This window comes from Chinchilla lanigera, unplaced genomic scaffold (assembly GCF_000276665.1).
Source record: "Chinchilla lanigera isolate Chin_1 unplaced genomic scaffold, ChiLan1.0 scaffold00009, whole genome shotgun sequence".
Taxonomy (NCBI): Eukaryota; Metazoa; Chordata; class Mammalia; order Rodentia; family Chinchillidae; genus Chinchilla; species Chinchilla lanigera.
The window spans coordinates 19,627,103-19,647,315 of record NW_004955410.1 but is presented as its reverse complement, the minus strand read 5'-3'; the positions used below and the strand labels follow the sequence as shown (position 1 = coordinate 19,647,315).

The 20,213-nt window shown below is 35.7% G+C and overlaps 1 long non-coding RNA gene across 4 annotated transcripts in view; it reads right to left on the bottom strand.

The window, feature by feature from the left end:
• LOC102021742 overlaps positions 1–987 on the bottom strand; it is a 4,262-nt gene extending 3,275 nt beyond the window's left edge. For 2 of the 4 annotated variants that reach the window (XR_001232689.1, XR_001232691.1), the window contains exon 1: positions 397–927. This is a non-coding gene — a long non-coding RNA (uncharacterized LOC102021742). The other 2 variants (XR_001232692.1, XR_001232690.1) reach the window with 2 other exon arrangements.
• Between the last annotated feature and the right edge of the window lie 19,226 nt (positions 988–20,213).

Sequence of the window (20,213 nt, the reverse complement as noted above, 5' to 3'; positions counted from 1 at the left end):
TTATATTGTTTTTTAGCCTTTAGAAACTTTATATTCCTAATTAATATCTGCATTTAATATGCCTATTAACTTTTCACTTGTGTCTCATATAAGAAGGGCACACTAGGTTAAAGTTTCTATTTCTATAGTTGGACAAATGTTATCTAATTTTTTGTACTAGAAATAAGTATAATTTTGTAATTTTAAAATGATGGCTAGCTTCTTTCCTACTTTGTTTCACATGGGCAAAACCATTGTCACATAAGTGTTAGACCAATTCTAAATAGAAAGTGGTTCCTGTTGCAACAATACATATAAACCTTAGTGATCAAACCCTCCTGGGATGAAATTAAAAATATTATGATTGGATGCTTACATCATCTACTGCTTACTTAATGTAAATCACATAATACTTACAGTAGGTTTGAGGGACTTTTTTCATGAATATGATAGGAATTTCTTGGAGGAGTGTGCTATGTTTTGTACTATCTGCATAGCCTTTGTAATAGGTCAATACTCTCTGGAGAAGGAAGAATTTTTCTTGTTTTTCTAAACCACAGAAAAGGGAGTTGAGTTGACTGTTTCCACGAGATGGACAGAGGCTCTTAAGGCCCTCAGACAGCAAGCTGGTCAAAAATGTCACCTCACATTCTTCTCGCCATAGAAATGTCCACCCAGCCATGTCAAAGAGGCCTGGTTATAGCCCTACCTTTCTGTCAGTGCTTGGGCTGGCAGTCAGCTCTTGATTATTGGCTGGCTGAAGTCTCTCTGTAACAGATGAGTGCTAAATAGACAGTTGATATTTATTAATAGAAAAATGAAAATCATTAGTGAGCATTGCTGGAAGAGGCAGTTGAACACACAGACTGGATTCTGCATGTGTTCGGATTTTATGGAAAAATCTCAGAAAGGTCATGTTTTTCTGATGTTCCGTATCATTTTCCAACATTTTTTCAAGATCATTACCTCAACTCAGTTTTACTCTTCCAATTTTCTTCTACATTCTCCATGATGCAACTGAGTTCATTGTGAGGTGGAAGCAGGCATTCCAAATACAGTCTCAAAGCCCCAACAGACGACTTGTTATAGTGCATTCATGCTGTCCTTAAACAAAAAAATCATTGTTTAATAAAACAGAAAAATTTCAACAATGTGTATGAAACAAAGTAGGTTTCTGTGTAAATCTAATTGGTGAATGCTTTCTTTGATATGGTTTTCATACACTGAAATAGGGTGGTAAGGCTAGTTGAGTCAGGCAGTTATGATTGTTTTATTTCTTCCTTTTCAGTACTGATATTCTTTTAACAAAGTTCATAAAATGTTTTGCAACTGTATTCAAAAAACCATTGATGTTGACATTTTCTTTTAATTTGATGAATCTTGGGAGAACTTGATCAGATCCTTTATTTCAGTGCTTACTTACCTAACTTGTTGTTTATTGGCTAAATTGTCTTCTTCCAGGGAAGATAGGACTTGGGATTTCATGGACCACAGCAATGGCCTAAAGTGAATAAATAGTTCATTCTTGCACCTGATCGCACTATTTCTGCAAAGACAAAAAATGGCACATTAGCTATTAGTAATAAGATCAGATGACCATAAAGATTTTAAAGTTGTATTTCTAGCTCCATCTCTGAACTATGACTTGATAAAAAGTCATTTCATTATTATACTTTGATTTTTTCATTTTGGCTGTATTGTGTTATTTGTGGAGAATCATATAAATTATTTAAGTTATTGGGGTAGGTTTTGTCATATAGCTGCTGTGTTTAAAGGTCTGTCATATTGGCCGTGGTTAAATTGATTTTGTGTATTCATGGGCTGTGTTCCACTTAAATTCTATTATTTATGCCTTTGAATTATTTATCATCAAGACTAAGACTCTTGAACCTAATTGTGAACGAGAAAGTAGCATAATTCAGGAAAATAAAAACTTAGAGAAAACCACAAGAAAAAAAATCATAGAGATACCCTACACTTTGCTCATATGAATCTTGAGTTCTCCAGAGCTGCAAATCTCACCAAAAGACATTGCCCAGAGACAAGGGATGTGGAATTGTAAAAGATACATCCTCTGTAGTGTACAGAAGCAGCCATTAAAATGTGGCTTTTCAAGCCATAAGCATTATCTTGATGTGAGAACTCATTAAAAATTCAAATTTTGTGGCCCTTCCGAATCAGAAGGTGATTCAAGATACCGTGTGCTTTTACAAGTCCCTCAGGTGATTACGATGCTTAAGTGTGTGATACACTGGTTGGTGTAAGGCTGGAGAATCACCTTAGCCGGCACCAAACTTACCACTAACTAAACATCAAATATGTTATTGCTGTATCCCGAGACTATAGACAACCTAGTAAGATCTGAGGATAATTTTTCCATTGTTGTTTATTTGCATTGTAAAAAATTAATCAACTTTATTTTTAGAGAAGCTTTAGGCTCATAGCAAAATAAAATGGGAAGTATATACAGCTCCTGTATATACTCTGCTCACCCCCAGCTCTAGAGGGCTTACGATCTCTCCCACTATCAATATCCTGCATCAGAGATGTACCTTTGTGACAAGAGGTGAACCTGCACTGGCATACCATCACCCACAGCCCATAGTTTACATTAGGCTTCACCCTTGATATATGTTCTTTGGGTTTCTTAGTAATATGCACTTAAATATGCTCTGATTGTTTATTTTAGGCTTGATGGCTGAATTTCTTTTCAGTGCTGGATAGTTTTCCAATGTCTGGATGTGTCATGGTATATTTATACACTCAATAACTGGGGACAATATGGTTGCTTCCAAGCTTTCTTGTTCTTGGATTCAATCCAGTTGATTAAATTCAACTATGCTCTCATTAATTTTCTACTTGCTGGATCTGTCCATTTCTGATAGAGGGTGTTAATATCTCCAACTATGATACAGGGATCATCTGTGTCTGATTACTGTTTATTTGTTTTTGTGTTATATATTTTGTCCCTCTATTAGTGTATATATACATATTAAAGATTGTTATGTCTTTTTTTTAGAGCTGACCCCTTATCATTATGATTTATTTCTCTTTTTCCTTGATAACTTTTTTTGTCTCAAATGAACATAATGTACTTCACACTTTCAAAAAAATCACTGTTAGTATATTTTTCTCCATCCTTTTACTATAAGTTTGCATGTGCCATTATATTAAAAGTGGATCTATCATAGAGAACAGAGAGTTGATCTTGTTTTTTGACCCAGTGTGACAATCTCTGTCTTTCATCAGTATATTTAGACTATTAACATTCAGTGCTATCACTGATATAGTTGAATTAATATCTAGCACATTTGTTATTGCTTTCTATTTGTTGCTCTTTCTCTTTGTTACTGTTATGTCTTTCATAGATTTTCTAACTTTTTGGTTTTATTTGAGCATTAAATTTTTTTCTATACATTTTATTGCAGATCACTGTGCTATAAAAACAAAATGAGACCATTCTTGATGTGTCCTCTTTGTGAACTTATTCATTTAAATAAAGACATATGACACATCATAAAACAGGTAACTATAAATCTACTCCAAAAACAAATCAGTGAAGAAATATTTACAGTATTTGGTGACCCTGAGCCTAGCATCATAGACCAAAAATAAGATCTCTGTCTTCACAGAACATATGGGTCAGTGGATATCACCCAATGATCTAGTGACTACCTTAAAATTTTTATAAATATTGGGAAACAAATTTCTTTGGGCACTGTTTATTCTTGGCTTTTCAGAGACTTATTGATTCAAGTGTGATTAGTATGGGTGTTTTTTTAGTTCATAAAGGTTTGGGGTGCAGTACAAATATAGGCTAATCAGAAATGACTAGGGAAACTTTAATAAAGATAAATTCACTCAGAAATCTTGGAAATCAGTCTTATTTTGAATTAGCATGTTTTAGTTAAAAGTACAGAAACAGTCAATAATTAATTAAGAATTTCTATGTAATGCCTCCCATGCCAAGTGACCACTGACATGCTGTTTCCAATTGTGGTGACTCTTTGATTTGAGATAGAAGGCATAAAAATTATTGCTAGCTATAAAATAAACTTTATTTCACTTTATTTCATTCCTCAATTTGAGATAGAAGATATAAAAATATTTCTAGCTATAATATTGCCACTGTGTGTGCTCTCAGAAGAAAAATCTTGTTTCTTTAATATAAGAGATTCACTGACTCAAATGAATGTTAATTAAAGACAGTTTAAGTAAGACCGGGGAAAATAAAATCTTTAAATATATAGGAAGCTTATGAAAGAATTCATCATCATAATGAAGAAAGGATTTTCCAATAGCCCCATTTCCATGAATGATATTTTTATAAGCCTGAACCAACTTCTCTAATAGATATTAGGAACCTATCATAGGTACCAACCAACTCACCTCCATTCCAACTTGAAAGGTTGCTGCAAATTGCTGACATTCTTCCTCGGCTGGTGAAAGAAAAGTGACTCCAAATGCACTGGATTCTTTTGCCGTGGTGTGCTGTGGCTTTATTTCAAAAGAACTTTTGCTGCTAACAATTATTACTCATCCTCTATATGAGAGAAGTTTCAAATCATTACTAAGATTTACATTAGTTAACATTTCAGTAATCACATCAATCTCTTTTTCACCAAGTTTTCCTAATTTCATCAATATAATTAATTTCTCTCTGATTAAACAGTTTGAGAACATCATTTTGCAAGAACAATTTTTGTCCCTTCTCAGTACCAGCTGTGCCTCAAACTTTTGAGCCATATTCTCTCACTGTTTGTTATGTTCTTCCTAATCCAAGTCCTTCACCAGCCCCATGAACGAAAGCCCTTTCTCCAGGCCTCACATGGCCACCGTGGAGTAGAGTTCCACAGGCAAAAAGTATGCAATACTAATGGCAACATCTTGTTTGAGGTCCAGTTTTCAAGCAGTGTGTAGACAGTGTGAGCTACTATGAGAGCTTGCTTATTCTAACCTCTGAGATTGTGATGGTAGTAAAGCCTCTGTGATCTTTCTTGGAAGCAGATACCTTATCTCCAACAGGTTCCATTAACCCAGTCATGTCAGAACAAGATACGTGGGGTAAAAGCAGTTTTCTACTATAAGCACCAGAACCATATATGTCTCCACTGGGTTTACACTGTATAGGTGGACTTTGATTAGATTCTGATGGTCTTTGGGAAACCTGTACTGTAACATCCAAGTGGAGTTTCTTTGGTTCTGGTCTACCCAGTTCAAAAGCTCTAATAGCTTTCAGCAGTTTCTGTTCAGTTGCCATGAAGATCTAGATAACGCTTCTAGAGTAGGAGGAACCACAGTCCGCCGGGCTGTCTTCAGACTCTACAGGAAAAGTAAGCAGGCCAGCTTTCTGGAACTTTTGCTTTATTTGAGCATTTTATATACTTCCCTTTTTCTCATTTTTAAAAAATATGAATTATACCTCCTTTAAGGAAAAAAAAAACCTTTTCTTAGCTATTGTCCTAGAGTCTGTAACACACATTTCCAACTAAAGAAGCTCACCTTCCGGTCCTCAGTCTCTCTTACTTCTAACATCCCGCTGGCCAAAGAAAACCACGTAAGTGAGGTGGGACACTGCAATCAGTACTCTGTATCTATGGATCCCACAGCTACAGATGAAAAATATTCCAAAAAAATTGCATCTGTATTGAACATGTGCAGATTTTTTCTTATCATTATTCCTTAAACAATGTAGTACCACATCTTTCATGTAGCAGTTACATTGTATTAGGTATTATAAGTGATGTAGAGATTACCTAAAATATATAGGGGCATGTGTAGGATTACATACAAATATTACCCTATTATATATAAGAGACCTGAAATCTGTGCATTTTGGTATCTTTGGGGTATCTTGAAACCAATTTGCTAAGGGTAACAAGGCACAACTCTTGTCTTCTTGTTGGAAGAAACTGTGAAATATTTATGTTAGAGGGAAGTGGTATATAAGAAGGGGTAAAGACTTGAAGTAATTAATTAAATCTGCTACACATATCTTCATCCAAATACAGTTTATATTCCAGATCTTGGAACAATGCAATGACTTGATCCTTGTCAAAATATTTGGCATCATTGATTAGGAACATATAAAATGTTGAACTGGATTTCTTTCAATGTTCATTATATTCACTATAAAATATGTATTCTTTGGATGAAGGATTTAGAGCTTATTATTCTGCAACATGGTTTCATCAGAGACATTTGATACAAAGAAATAAACAAATAAAACATTCAGCTTAAAAAACATTATCAGAATTGATTCTGACCAGACCATGGAAAAACAAAACTCCCATCTCTCCAAAAACCTGAATGATTTTATGTGGTGACCAAAAGAAATTTGTCATACTTAGATAATGAAAGCAAAAAGTTGTTGAGGAGGATGGCCACAGTGAAACTATAAAAGCTTATCAATAAAATATGGACTGAGATCTATCCTAACACCCCTAAACATAATATTTCACACAAATTAAATAGTCATCCAACCCAAAGTTTTGAAGAAGAAAACACAAAATGTGCCCAATTATTAATTCCAAGAATATTGTTTTAAGTTTAGGGTTATAACTTGATTCTTCGGCTCTCCATGTTATCCACTGGGCAGAGTGGGTAGGATATAACTGACACTAAAATGCCTTCCTGTGTGATCACATTCATATTCTATTACATTGCCAATTTGGTACTGCTTATTCCGTTACCAAACTCCTTGTGCTAGAAAACACTATTTGGTGAAGAGGTTTGCCCCTTTTCATGTAAGGATGGCTTTCAGAAAAATTGTAAAGGGGGCTAGAAATTTGTTTTGGCTTTTGATAAACTTGAAAAGACCAATGAAAGGTCAATCAATGGTCATTTAGATACAGCTGATTACCTCAATGTGTTCATCCAAGCTCTTAATGAATTTTAGTGCTGTTATAGGTGCAGGAGATAGAATATTGAATAAAACAGGTAGAACTCCTTACTTACACTTCTGGTAAGGGGGAAATTTATTTAACCACATTAGAAAACTGTCATATCTGCTGAAACTGAACATATGCATACCCTATGACCTAGTAATTCCATTGCTATGTATAGATGCACCAGAAGAGTATACATATGTTCACCAAAAGACATTACTTTTCATGAATATTTACTTATAGAATTATTTGGAATATTTCTAAGTAGACACTACCCAAATGCACAGAAGGACCAGTAAATTTGGTGTGTTCACACAAATTAATTTAGAGCAGTAAGAATGAATGATCTTTCTATCACTACAAGGAAATACTTGATATAATTAACTAATGAAGGGAAAAGCTTTATTTTGTTTCCCAGTTTTGGAGGGCCCAGTCAAAGACTGGGCAGACCCAGTGCTTTGGGCCTCTGGCGGGCAAGGGGATGGCAAAGCAGGGAATATGTGATGGACCCTCGTGGCCAGGAAGCAAATGAGAGGAAGAGGAAGGGACTGAGGTTCCACCCTCCCAACACAGGACTCTCCCCAATAACCTAAGTACCTCCCTAGGCTTCATCTTCCAAAGCTGCCATCACCTTCCAGTAGTATCACTCTGCAGACCAAGCTTTTAATACATGAAACTTTGAGGGACACTTACTGAAATCATAGCGTTCCAACAATATGAATCCCATAAACAGTATATTGAGAAAAAGAAACCAGACACAAATAGTCCATTCTTTATAATTTCATTTCTATTAAGTCCAAGAACTGGCAAAAGTAATGTTAGCTTTTAGAAGCCAGGAAATGTTTACATTTGGAGTACAGCAATTGGGGTGTTATTAGTCCTTTATATAAAAAAAAACCCCTCCCTAAGAAAAATGACTATGAGGAGCTTACAGTTTAGAGAAGGAGACAAATTAAAAAGTAAATAGATGGCACTAAATGCAATGAAGGAAGTGAAATGATTGGAGTAAATATTGAGTGTCTGTAATGGGGCAAATGCACTGGAAAAAATGATCCTTGTTTGGCAGTCAGAGTCAACATATGGGGGGCTGTAGGTGATTCACAACTGCTGCTTGCCTTCTGATTTTGAAGGAGGGACTCCATCTCTAGTGAAGGATGTAGATGGGTCAGTTGGCCTTAATGATTTGTAGTGTGCACAATTACGCAGTGCTCCTTACATATTCTTGCTTTAAGAACTGTACTTATTCTGCCCACCATGCCTATATTTGCTGCACCCCATTCTGCTACCATCTGTTGTCTCTTTGATCTCCTCTGCCCCGAAGGATGTACTGACAATCAGCAGGCATTTGAGGACTTACAAGAGGGATTGGTGATGCTAAGAATATTTGGGTGGCTGGCACTTGGACTTCATCATGGACAAACATAATTTAGATCTATTTATAATTTGTAGTAGCTGAGATCCAAATATTGCATGAATTTTTTTCAAACTTTAAATTTTTTTTTTTTTTTTGGTGGCTATACTTAGGCATATGGGAAATTTCTGGCGTGTATTTTAAAATGACAGTAAAATATGTTAATTAAAAAAGATCCCACTGAGTTGTTGTCATAAATGAATACTGATAGACTGAACCCTAAGTTCTACTTGAGCCCAATTTAGTCACCTGTCTAAAAGTAGGCTGTATTATCCCAATCAGCCTGTGAAAGATCCCTGAGATCCTAGGATATGTAATGAGCTAATGTTGAAGCTTTCATCATCACTTTTTTTTTTTTTGCAATTAACTTGTGACCAAAAAAACTTACTTTTTATAATTACAAGCAATTTTTAGAAGCACAAAATGTGTTTACAACATGCTGTTAATATGCAACAGACTATGTAACCTCCAAGAGATGCAATCCTGATTGATGAGAAAAAGATTCATCTCCATTTATTCCACACTCCCAAGTTCTTAGCCTGGTCCCCAGAACCCTGCATGCTGCTAGCTCTCATGTGGCATCATCAGCATGAAAATCAACTGATCTTGATACACTGAATCCTCCAGACTGGTAAGGAGATAATAATTTTAAGTCTCTTTTTGATAAGAGCTATTTTAAATCTACTGTTGACTACCTGGGGTCCAAATTATCTATGATCTAACTATCTAGCTGTCTTCATTTAGGGCTTTGCCTCTCTTCACCCCTTGATCCTTGTTTTCTGGCTAATTAATTGAACCAAATTGGAAGTAGATAGGGTAAGAAAAATAGAAGAGACTTAATTGGTCAGTTTAGCAGCTGAATACAATTCTGGACTTAGGATTTTCACAGTAAAAGCCAGGCAGAGGTAGCATTCCTCAACTGATTCAGCAAACTGATATTTAGGAGAGTGAAAAAAAAAATGCATTTAAATTTAAACCTTAGGGAAAGCAAATTTAATTAGTTCAGAAAATGGTATTCTTTTCTAACTTTCAAGTTCATGATTCAATTTCTGAAAGTAAAGATAATATCTGTCAAACGGTTAATTTTTAAAGTACATTTTGTAATTTTTCTGATGTGTGAAAAGTAATTTCTCAGATCATGTATTTGGAAGAAAAAAGTGAAAGTTGTCCGAAGAAAGGTATATCCTTGAGAATGGATGCACTTATGTGCAAACAGACATGATTCTTTTTTTAAACACAAATTATGGTTTTCAGAAAATAAGAGCTTAGATAAATCCGAATCTTAAAAAGAAGTATATCCATTATTTACATGTATTCAAAACATACGTGTATACACATACATACAGGAGAGAAAGTACAATTTTATTTGGACAAAGGAGAGCTTAAAACATGAGAAATAAATTCAACATAAACTCTAATTCTTTAGTCTTTCCCATAATGAAAGAAACTGGGGAAAATTCATTGAATTCCATCAAGTAAACGGTTAAGCAAATACCCCAAAATATATAATGAGTACACATAATCTTCATTTTTGAGAACTAATTCCTTCTTTCATTAAGTGTTTGAGTATCTCACATATACAAGGCATTTCCAGTCACAGAAGATGCTTCAGAGATGTGGACAAACTGTTGTCCAGATCACTTTCATTATGGAGCAAAATGACAAAAGAGCACCAGAATGGGAAAAATTCAACAGTGCAACATAGAGAACAGAACACAGAAACCACTTTAATGATTAACTGCCAAACTTCCAACACTTCTGTGGGTGGCAGGTTGATTGCCTAGACAGGTATAAATCAAGCATTCATTCAGTACATGCTTTGCCTTTTTATTTATAAAAGTGCTTAGGGGCATACAAGTTGGTACTGGTTGGAACCCCTCAAACATCATCTCTTTTTTTCTGAAAAGGAAGGGCAACCTGGAAAACAGAAGGCCCCCATTCCTTCATAAGCTTCTTTTTTTTCTTTTTAAAGAACTCTTAATGGATGAAGCATTGTGTTAGACACTGAGAAGAATGCAATAAAAGTACAAGGCAGAGAGGAATAGCATTTCTTCCAGTCAAATATGATTTGGCAGGAGAAGATGATATATAACTCAAGAAATAATGTTAGCACTGAGGTTTCTTTAGAGTTCACTACAAATTTTCATATATATACTTCGTAGACATTTTATTCTGAAAGCAATCCTGTGAGGAAAGACAGGAAAATGCCATTGTTATGCCCAATTTATATAAGAAGAAACTGAGCTCAGTAAAAACAAGAAGGACTTTTTCCAATACCATAGTGCTGGGGATGTAGGTAGACTCAACTTGTTTCCTCCCATTAGTGATCTTTTGTATTTTTCATCACATCTTATTTTTCCCCATAAGATTGTTACTGTATATGGACTCACTCAGTCATCATGCATTTATATATTTATAGAACACTTTCTATCTTCTAGCTATGGCAAAAAGTGTGGGACATGCAAACATGAGTTATTGTCTGCACATATTTGAGTGGCACTTTATCTCTTACAAAATTGCAAAACAACAATCTTCATTGCATCCTATGCAATATACCATTGTCACTTATATTTTGCAGATGAGAAAACAGAGTCTCAGAGAAATTTTACAACTCACCAAAGATCAGAAAGATAGGAGAGACTCAGGAAGGGGCAGAGGATTAAAAAAGAAGAGTTAAGATATATTACATACATGTACCAACTCCTCACGATAAATGTAATAATCATTATGTACTGCGAACATGTACTAATAAGAAAAGAAGACAGAGCTCAGGGAGATTCAGTCATTAGTTAAGCATAAAATGAGTACAAAGTATAGGACACTAGCTCTAATCTTTGTTGGACATGCATCTCTCACTAAAGACCTCTCATCATGTACTAGCATACGTTTTTCGTACACATCTTTTAAAAGTCAAAATTATATACATGTGCTATTTTACCAGTGTTACTCTGTAAAACTTATAAAGACACAAACTGAAACTTTACTATTTACTTCCTGTACCCTTGCAGATTATTTTACCTACTTTCAAGGGAACACATACTTTCTTTGAAGATCACTGCTGGAACAGACAATGAATGCTGACCAAGTATTAAAAGGGGTCTGTCAGTATGGGAAGGTGGTAGTTGCCCGGAGTTCTGGGTGTGTATTAAGTGATAGGCGAAAAGTCAGCAATCTAGCAAAATCTGACCTTCAGAACCAGTGCAAATGTCTATATTAAAACACTAGTGAAATGTCGGTTTTCCATGTTCACCTCTACCGGTTTGTTTCTGGCTTATACTTTTCAGCTTTTTGACAACCTGATAATCAAAAAGGCTGATTGCAGAGACTGTAAACAAATGAATGTCTGCTCTACAAGCACGAAAAGGAAATGCATTTGATTCGTTAACAATCATAGAAATCCTTTTTAAAACTCAAAAGAGTGGAGCCTTTGAAACTTAGAAACATTTGACTTCAATTCTCCATTAGCTATTAATATGATTTGTGCCGTCGCAGTAACTGCATCCCTCTATGACAATGGCTATTTTCCATTCATGAAGAAGAGATCACTTTTCCCTCCAAAACCAATTCTAGTTGAGTTCCATTTTAATTACTTATTTATAATATTTGTACTAATGGTCTCTCATAAAATTTTTTTCCACTTCAAACACAACCATCTTGAAATTTAATTTTTTACATAGATGTTAGCTCAGCAGACAGATTTTACTAGGGGAAAAAACAAAATTTTAATCCACTCTTTCTTTGAAATATCTACAAACCGTAATGTAGGAGCTTATAATTTTTTTTTAAAAATTCCAATTCATGCACACACAAACACACGCGTACAGACTTACACATAAATTTTCCCCACATCTAAAATTAAAGGAGAAGTAAAATAATAATGATAAACGAAAGTTTCCATCTGTACTGTTGTATTGCTCAATTTCAGGAATCAAAATTTAGTGTATTTTCTAGGCACGGTGACTCCACAAATTTTGCAACATGGTGGGCTTGGCTTCTGTTAAAAATCAGAACAAATTACTGTGGAAATGAAAATATGGATTTTTAAAGAAATAATTAGGTCTCCATGTTAGATGAGGGCTCTTTGAAAAACTAATTGAACATATTTAAAACTAAAAAAAAAAAAGCCTTTTCAGAGTTCAATAACAAAGACCATTAAAAATTGAGTCACTGTGCAATTTTGGGGAATATTTCATCATGAATAGAGAGCTCAATTTCAATTTATTTAGCACTTCTATCCAAAAGAATTTTAGTATTCCTTCTGGCTTGTGTCTGTAAATTTTTGAGTTTTTTTTGTTTTGTTTTTTAATGCAGTGCTGGGGACTGAACCCAAGACTTAGCCCATATGAGATGATTTTGGAAATAAATTGTAGAACATAATTAAAGTGTTGAAATCAGATAATAAAATGAATAAGTAGAAATATTTGGAGGAAAATAAATTTATACTATGGGATGGTGATGTAAGGGCCATTATTGAAGATAAAAAGGCATTTTAATTTCTAAGGCATCTTATAGTTTTCAATGCCTTTTGCACTTACCACTTTTCCTTTTATGCAGGGAAGTTTGCACCGGCAGACAGTGTTCACTGAAGAATAATGTACTGTAACACTTTGCCAAACAAGGGCATGAAAGATATGAACCTCACTATAAACAGTACTGAAAATATATTGGAAACATTGTCTTCTATCTTCAGAGGGAAGTACAGGTTGACAGACCTGGGGTCTCAGCCCCTCACTTGTTTTGGCAAGTCACTGATTTCAGGTTCCATGTCTGTAAAAAGGGAGCAGTAATAAGTTTTCTCTCACAAAGCAGTTGAATGAATTATTTATATAAGCACCTAATACTGTGCCTGATTTGTAATACATATAATTTGCTGTAACTGTTTAACAAGCTTACATCACCACAGAGAAAAAGTGGATATACATAATGAATGCCTTCGCGTTCAGCTCCTTATACAGTACTGCCCTCTGCTCACCCTGACAATGACAAGTTGTTAAACTATACCAGGGTTTCTACCTCTGTGGATGTCTAGCATAGCGGTTATCAGCGTAGGTGTTTATCAAGTGAGCCCTTCTGCGCTCCTGCTTCACACTGTGATTTAGCATCTATGCTTGTAAAACCTTCCCAGATGATTCTGATACGTGGTTCAGTTGAGAACTACTAATGTACGGTATGTGCCAAGAAGAAAGTGAGCCTGCCTTTTATCTCCAAACTCTCCAGCTTACCAGGGCAAAGCTGTTTTTGCCTTAGTTGCTGTTGTTCCTATGTGAACTTTCTTTGTGTCCACATGAGGTGGAATTAGAAGCTGAAACACATTAAGTAATGCCAAAGACTAAAGGTGACCACTTCCCCTGCTCGATCTGATTTTCTCAGTCTGTTGATGATTTCTTCCACTGTTCTCTGGTCTGACACATTTACTTATGCTCTTCAGATTTGTAGCTGCAAAGAAAACCCCCAAAGATAGGACTGATAATCCAATTTTAGTCCCAATATATGAAGAAGCAATTTTTAGTTCAAGTGTAGCATATACGATTTCAACCAAGAGGTGTCAGGTAAATAAATTTGTGGAAGTGGGAGCTTCAGGTTTTCTGGCGCTGGCGTAAAAATATCTGACACCCAGAGTTTAAAGGAAGAGAGGTTTAACTTGGCTCAGGGTTTCGCCCAGGGTTAGCTGGCTCTACGGCAGCAACATCAGGTGGGGCAGAGCTGAGTAATCCCGCTCATTTCATGGCTGCCTGGGAAGAGAACACAGGAGAAGAGCTCGGGGGAGAGACATAACCTCCAAAGACACGTCTGCAGGGATCCACCTCCGCCACTCTGGCCCCACTTCCTACCAGCACATTCAGCTGTGAACGTCATGGGTTCGTCTCCTGATGAGCGTGGTGCCCCCGTGATCCAATCACCGCTCCAGGAGCCCCTTAATCCATTTGAGCTGACAATTATGATTAACGGTCACACAGAGCCCATGTCATATGAAATGAATTAGGGAGGTGAAGTACATTATTTTCCTCTCGTTACCACCTGGGGGTTATTTTTCAAAAACTGATAATTGGGTAGTCATTCTGTTGATGCAAGCTTATGCATCTCTATTACACAGAGGGCCTTTGGCTCCCTATGTAACACTGTATAGGCTTAATGTTCAGAAATTCCTGGTGGGCTCAGTATAGAACTCTGAGTGGAAAAATAAAGCCCATAGTACTATGTAGACACTTCTCTATTTTGAATAAGTGGTCACAATAAATTGAACCAAAAGTGAATGGGGATATAATTCTTTTTAAATTTAATGTTCATTTAAATTTGGTCCATACCTACACTGAAATCCCCTAGGAGGCCTATTAAAAATACAGATGAGCTGGACATGGAGACCGGTGCCTACACATCTGGAAGGCTGAGTCAGGAGGATTTCAAAGTTAGAGCCCAGCCTGAGAAACTTAGGAACTGAGTGAGACTCTGTCTTGAAATAAAAACATAAAAAAATGGCTCGGGATGTAGCTCAGTGTAATGGACTTGGGTTTAATCCCTATCACCACATTCACATCCACAAAACTGAGGATTTCTGGGGTCTCAGACATACTGAATAAAGCTTTTGTTAGTAGGTACCTGAAGTATATTTTCCAGGATTATTATGTACTACATGTTATTATTTCAAATATTTTGTATAACATAATCATTATACAAATAGTACTTTATGTTATATAAAATACTTTAAAAATTATAAAAGATAATTGTTATCAAGCAATTTTATGAAACAAATCTTAGTACAGTTAGTTAAATTTATCTTACAGTCTTAAGGGTATTTAATGTTGTTTCCCTTTTTTAGCTATACAGTAAAGGCAAAGTGGACTACTGAGACAGTCGATAATGAATTTTGCAAAAATACTGAAAAATGAAAGATAATAATTTTATTGCATAATGTTACTTAATCTACCTTACCTGCTGAGAGACTGCAATTCTGAGTATCCCCTCTATTGTGTATAAAATGAATTAAAAGTCAGAGGTTAATAGACTGTACCATTTACATTAGATGCACAATGGGAAAATAGGAACTAGAATTCATTAGCTCATGGCCATTCTGGGCCAGGCTCATGGAAGAGTGATAATTTATTTTCTCTGGCTCTGATTTCAACAGTTAAAGGGTAAACCATGTTTATTAGTGTTTGTGAGCAACATTACAATTTATCTCTGGAAATGGTATTAAAGTAATATATATGGCCATGGAGGAGGGACATGACTGGCAGTGCTAATTATCTTGAATTAACACTAGAAGAATTAGTACTTCTAGATCTAAAATTCTTTAATAATAGTAAAAGAAGTTTGTAGGACAAAGCTTGTAGGTTATATTGATGCGTCAAATAAATGAATAAAAACAAGTTTTTTATCTTTCTGATATAAAAATGAAAGCCAGTTCTGTTTAGCGTGCACATCTATGTACTTCAAAAAATAAAGACAACTGGAACTAATAAACAATTATAACATTGTTGCAGGATATAAAGTTAATACAAAGAAGTCAATTGCATTCTCAATACAGTATCAGGAATGAACGGGAGGAATTCAAGATAAATACACAATACCTTTGCTATAGCTTAAGCGTATACCATAAATACCCATATATTAAAAGCTTGGTCCTCAGGTCTGTGTTCATGGAGGGTTCAATCACCTTTAAGACATGGATAGAGGTCCTTAGTCATGACAGTATGCACTTGAAAAGGATTGTTGGATGTCAGTCTCTTTTTTTTCTGCTCTAGTTTGAGATATGACTGTTGCTCCTATTGGTATTCCAGCCATGATGTGCTACCATCTACCTTTCTTACCAGAAGTAAAGCAATACCTCTGTCCACCTTGTGCACATACTTGGACTTTGGCTCTCCAAAACTATAAGCTAAATAAACCTTCTCACTTTATAAGAAGACTACCTCAGGTATTTTGTTGTAATGCAGAGTTGATTAATACTATATAGTCACTTACATGGAAACCACTCAAAATGAAATACTACCAAAATATATGTAAGCTCTATGTGAGAAAAAAAATACAAAACTGAGGTGAAAGACATTAAAAGCTTCCTAACAGTATTCCATGTTTATGGAGAGAAATACTATCAAGATGTCAGTTTCCCCAACTTGAGCTACAGATTCAATGTAATTTTTTTTTTTTTTTTTTTTTTTGGTTTTTCTCTGGTACCGGGAACTGAACTCACGACCTTGCACTTGCCAGGCAGGCGCTTTTGCCGCTGAGCTAAATCCCCAGCCCCAGATTCAATGTAATTTAAATCAAAATCTCAGAAAGCTATTGGGTGAATCTTGTCAAATTGATTACAATGTTTATGTGCAGGAGCAAAAGTTTCCAAACAGCCATGAAATGTGGAAGAACAAAGTTGAAAAACTGGAACTACCCAACTCCAAGAAATATTATAAAGCTTCAGTGATCAAGAGAGAACAATGGAAATAACCCCCAAATAGATCCACATACATATAAATCTTTGACAAAGAGCAAAGGCAGCCAATGGTGCTGGAACAACTGGACATCCTGAAAAATACAGATCTTATTTTTAAGACATAAACAGATCCTAAGATAAAATAGATCTTATTTTAAGATATAGACCCTATATCCTTCACAAAAATTAGATAAAAAAATGGATCACAGATTAAAGGTAAAATGCAAAACTATAAAGTTCCTACAAGATAATGTAAAGGGGAGTATGGGATGAATTTGTAAAGGATAGAGGAATTTATTAGTCACCAGGAATTGAACTCAGGACCTTGTGCTTGCCAGGCAGGCACTATGCTACTGAGCTATATCCTTAGCTCAGCACAGAGGACTTTTAAAGCAGTGAAAGTACTTTGTATGATGCTATAATGGTGAATATATATCATTTGAAATTTGTCCAAGCCCACAGAATGAGTGGACAATACCAAAAGTGAACACTAGTGGAAACCATGTATCTTAGTTACTTTTTCTTTGCTGGGACAGAATATCTGACACCCACAATTTAAAGGGGGAAAGGTTTATTTTAGTGCAGTTTGTAAAGGTTTCAGTCCATAGTCAGCTGGTTCTAAGGCAGGGCAGCATGGTAGAGGAGAAGCAGTCCACAGCAGGAGACAGCAAGACTTCTTTCTCCTTTCCCTTTTACTCCATTCAGGCTGTAAGCTTATTGGTTGGTACCACCCACTCACAGGGTGGGTCTTCCCTCTTCAGTAATTCTATCATCCACATTTACAAACATGCTAAAGGAATCAGTGGACTAATCCACTATCACTCACCCACGATCCAGTCATTCCTCAAAGCCCCACAGATGAGCTCATGGTTTGGGGGGGACATCTAGATGCAAGACATAACACCATGGGTTGCTGCTGACAATGATGTATCAGCGTGGGCTCATCAGTGGTCACAAATGTACTACTCTGATGAGGGTGCTGATAATGAGTAGGCGACTTATATTTCGAGGGACTAGGCAGTATACGGGAAATCGCTGCACTTTGCTCTCAGTTTTGCTGTGAACATATAACTATTCAAAAAATAAAGTCTATTAAAAAAGTAAAGACATGACAAAATAAGTTTAATGCTTTATTTTTTTAATTATACCAATGTATGAAGTGTGATAAATATGGTGAATGATTAAATTTTTTGAAACTATCATAGTAAAAGACAAACAGCCATTAATTATACTCAGAATACCCCCCCTGACACAAACACACTTCTAACACACTTATCTCATTATTTTTGTCACTTTTGGAAGCAGTTCCGGAAGCCCTGTTTTGTGACTGTCTTAGCTGCACTGTCATTCCTGCCTCCGTGCCTGAACTGATTAAAACTGTTTACTTTTCATGGTCACTTTGACTTTGAGGAAGAGCCAGAAGCTACACACTGATAGATCTGGTGAATAAGTGGATGAGGACACACTGTAATAATTTTATTTGACAGAAATTGTTGTAAAGGTTTGATCAATGGGAGGTGATCACACACTATGGTGAAGGTTTAAATTAAAAATTTAATACGTTAAAAGACACACTACCATTCATTCCCTTCAGTATACTCAAAATACTCTCCATCTCTTCAAACACTTATTCTGTTGCTCTGGGCAACATGTCTTTTACTATAAGAAGTTTTTAAAAATGTAAACTGTAACTGTATCTTTCGATGGTCCCCTTATGTTTAACTATGTACAGCTTCATTTGGAGATTAAAATCCAATCTCAAATGTAAAGGTCTTCTCAAGTGTGAAACTGTGTTAATTTCCTAGCTTTGCCATAACTAATTACTACACACTCAGTGACTTAAAATACAAAATTATTACTTATACTGCTCGATATCAGAAGACAGAGAAAGGCAGATTTTTTCAGGGTGGTAGAGAGGCAGGACTGTACTTTTCTGGAAGCTCCAGAAGCATAATCGGTTTCTTTGCATTTTCCAGTTGTAGAAGTTGCCTACATTCCTTGCTCAGAACTTTGCATCACTCTGATCTTTCTCTTACTCTGATCTCCTTATAAGGATCTTATCATTAGGTTGGGCCACCTAGAAAATCCAGTCATCTCAATGTCTGTACCTTAATCATATCGGCAGTGTTTCTTTAAGCAATGTAACATAACATATTCATAGGTTTTGGGGGATTAGAACATGGGAAGCTAGTTAGAGGAGCTATTATTTTGCATTCCACAGAAGCCCACAGCAAAAATCACTCCAAGGACTTTCCCCCAAATATAGTTGGGATTTATTTTTTACTGGCAATACTGGGGATTAAACCAAGGGCCTTTGTACAGAGTTACATCCCCAGCTCTTTTAAAACATTTTTAGAGACAGTGTCTGGCTGATGTAAAGTTGCCCAAGATGGGCTTGAACTTATGATCCTTCTGGCTCAGCCTCCCAGAGTGGTGATTACAAGCTGGTACCACCAGGTCTTATTTAGGATATTTTTGATCCATGAATTGATTGATACCATGGAATGCTTTGACCAACAGGTTTTAGAGAATCTCACTCTCTAGGACATGCACTTTTAAAGGCAAATACAGAGATTTTCTCATAACATGGCTGCCATATCCTAGTATAAAGTAACAGGAAATTACATCTTTTATGCAAAATATGCATAATATGGATCTCATTGTATCTCTGTAACAAAGATGCATGAAAATATCCCTTCTTGATGAAGTACAAATGGCAAATAAAGACATGAAAAAATGTTCAACATCACTGGTCATTTGAGAGATGCAAATTAAGGACTGGGGATATAGCTTAGTGGCATAAGTGGCTGCCTGGCAAGTGCAAGGTCCTGAGTTTGATTTCTGGTACAAAAAAAAAAAAAAAAAAAAAAACCAAATTAAAACAATGCTGAAATTCCATTTCATTCCAGAAAGAATGGCTATTATCAACAAAACAACCAATAACACATTCTGATGGGGCTGTGGGAAAAAAGAAACTCCTCTCCACTGTTGGTGGGAGTGTAGACTGGTACAACCACTTTAGAAATCAGTGTGGAGATTCCTCAAAAAATTAGGAGTGGAGATTCCATTTGATCTAGCTATTCCTCATCTAGATATCTTCCCAAAAGAATTAAAAGCATCATACTAAAGCCATATATGAACACCCATGTTTATAGCATCACAGTTTGTAATAGTTAAATCTTGGAAACAATTCAAACACCAGTCAACATAGGAATGGCTAAAAAAACAGACTTTTAAAAAAAATACAATGGAGTACTACTTGGCTATAAAGAAGGATAAACTTGAGACAGTTATAGCTAAATGGATGAACCTTGAGACCATACTCTTAAGTGAGATAAATAGGACAAATATGTGGAAATATCCCTTCTTCTCTCTGGTATGAGAAATTTAACATATAAATAAGAACCAAATGTATAATATATAGTGTGAAATAGAAAGTAATTGTTAAAAAGGAAAGGGGAACTGGGGGGGAAAGGAAGGGAAAAGAAAAAGGAGAAAAAAAGGATAA